The sequence below is a fragment of the Mobula birostris genome, unplaced genomic scaffold (assembly GCF_030028105.1).
Source record: "Mobula birostris isolate sMobBir1 unplaced genomic scaffold, sMobBir1.hap1 scaffold_476, whole genome shotgun sequence".
NCBI lineage: Eukaryota > Metazoa > Chordata > Chondrichthyes > Myliobatiformes > Myliobatidae > Mobula > Mobula birostris.
In genome coordinates, this window is record NW_027277885.1 from 259,186 (window position 1) to 261,395 (window position 2,210).

The 2,210-nt window shown below is 49.3% G+C and overlaps 1 non-coding gene across 1 annotated transcript; it reads left to right on the forward strand.

Annotated features, from left to right (window-relative positions):
* Positions 1 to 381: 381 nt before the first annotated feature.
* trnan-guu (transfer RNA asparagine (anticodon GUU)) lies at positions 382 to 455 on the forward strand. Its single transcript has one exon. It is a non-coding gene; the product is annotated as a tRNA-Asn (tRNA).
* The last annotated feature ends 1,755 nt before the right edge of the window (positions 456 to 2,210 follow it).

Below are 2,210 nucleotides of genomic sequence, written 5' to 3' on the forward strand. Positions count from 1 at the left end.
CTCCCCACAAATGCTGCCTTAGCTGCGGACTATTTCCGGCTGTCTCAGCTTTTAGTTCATGATCAGTCCTGTTTCTTTGACCCCAGAATAGATGCTGTCCTCATTAGTCCCGGGACAAAGTGATTACATCCCATGTAAAATATCCTTCCTTGAGGAGTGTGTACTCGTGGCCGAATGTTTTATCATTGCACTGAGAATTTAATGGTATTTCCGCTTCTAATTCTGACAAGCATGTGGTTCCAGCGCTTTCTGTTTTATGTTGTCCGTCACCCTCTGAGGCAAACCATTCTGCAGATTGTGAAAATCCGGGTCACAGCATCGATTACCATTCAGCATCTTCCAACACCATAACGGACCATTTATGGAAGCCTTTTCCCGTTTGTCTCTGTGGCGCAATCGGTCAGCGCGTTCGGCTGTTAACCGAAAGGTTGGTGGTTCGAGCCCACCCAGGGACGCTGGTGATCCAGCAGTTTTTGCTCCGCGTTGCAATGACAGCTGGCAAACGCTGCGCTGTCCGGAGACCGGCTACGGCCGCATCACGCTCAACGGGAATTAAATTGTTTAGTTTGTCACGTACCGAGATAGAGTGAAAAGCTTCTCTTTCACACTGTTCATAGGGATCAAATCATTACAGAATGTATTGATAGAGGACAATATGAAACAATAACGGAATGCACAATAAAATTTAACAGCGACGGAGAAAGCACAGTGCAGATAAGTAATTAAGTGCGACATCATATGGGAGTAGATTGTGAGGTCAAGTGTTCATCTTATGCTACTCGGGAACCATCTGCATACCAGACCCAACCAGCTCCCCTCTACCACCATTCACCTCCGTCTGGCGGAACTTGTCCCCACTCAGTCATTTCCCCTCCGCATCCTCCCATTCCCTTCAAACAAAGGATGCAACCACAGACATTCGTATGGGTTCCAGCGACGCCTGTCTCATTGTCGGCTCCGTGGAACAGTCTATCATGATAGTCTATCATTCTATCAGTCCATCAGTGTTCGCCTTGTCGTCACCCACCTCTCCCAGCCCCTCAGCCTCCTCCTCCAGCGCACAATTCTCTGTAACTTCCGCCATCGACGGCGGGATCCCACCACCAAACACATCATTCCCTCCCCCTCTACTTTCTGCTCTCTGCGGGGATCCCATGTCAATCCCATATGCGTTCGTCCCTTCCACTGATCCCTCTCCTGACACTTATCCTTGCAATTGAAACTAATGCTACACCTGTTGCTACACATCCTCCCTCACTACTATTCAGGGCCCCAAGCAGTTCTTCCAGGTAAAGCGACACTTCATCTGTGAGTATTTTTCGGTCATCTACGGTACCAGTGCTCCCGGTGTGGCTTCCTGTACATCGGTAAGACCTGACACAGATTAGGAGACCACTTCACCGAGCTCCTGCACTCCGTCCACCAGAAAAAGCGACATCTCCCAGTAGCAATCCATTTTAATTCCACTTCTCATTCCAATTCAGACATGGCAGCCCATGGTCTCCGGTACTGTCGCGATGAGGCTGCACTCAGGGTGGAGGAGCAACACACTATATTTGGCTGGGTAGCCTCCAACCTGGTGGCATGAACAACGATTTCTGGAATTTCTGGTAATGTCCCCTCCTTCACCAAACCCCATTCTCTTTTCACACTCTGACAGTATCTGTTAGCTGTCCGTCACCTCCCTCTGGTGTTCCGCCCCCTTTACTTTCTTCGATGGCCTTCTGTCCTCTCCTATTAGATTCCCTGTTCTCCAGCCCAGGATCTCTTTCACAAATCAACGTTTCAAACCCTTAATTCACCAGCCCCTCCTCCCGCGCCGGTTTCACCTCGTGTTTCCCCTCCCCTCCCCTGACCGTCTAACTCTGATTCCTCGTCCCTTTTTCTGCAGTCCGGATGAAGGGACTCGGTCCGAAACATCACTGTATTTTACTCCACAGATGCTGCCTGGCCTGCTGAGTTCCTCCAACATTTTCTGTGTTGCTTGTATTTCCATCATCTGTGATTTCTTCTTTGTGTCTCTATCGATGTCGCTCCACACTAGCATATTCATGAGCCCATCTAAACACATTGTATATCATTCCGTCTCTGTACCTGGCAGCCCGGTTCACGCACCCACCCCACTCTGTCTAAAAGCGTGACCCGCACATCGTCGTTAAACTCTCTCCCACTCCGTCGTTATATTCATTCTCTCTAGAATTTCAAATCCT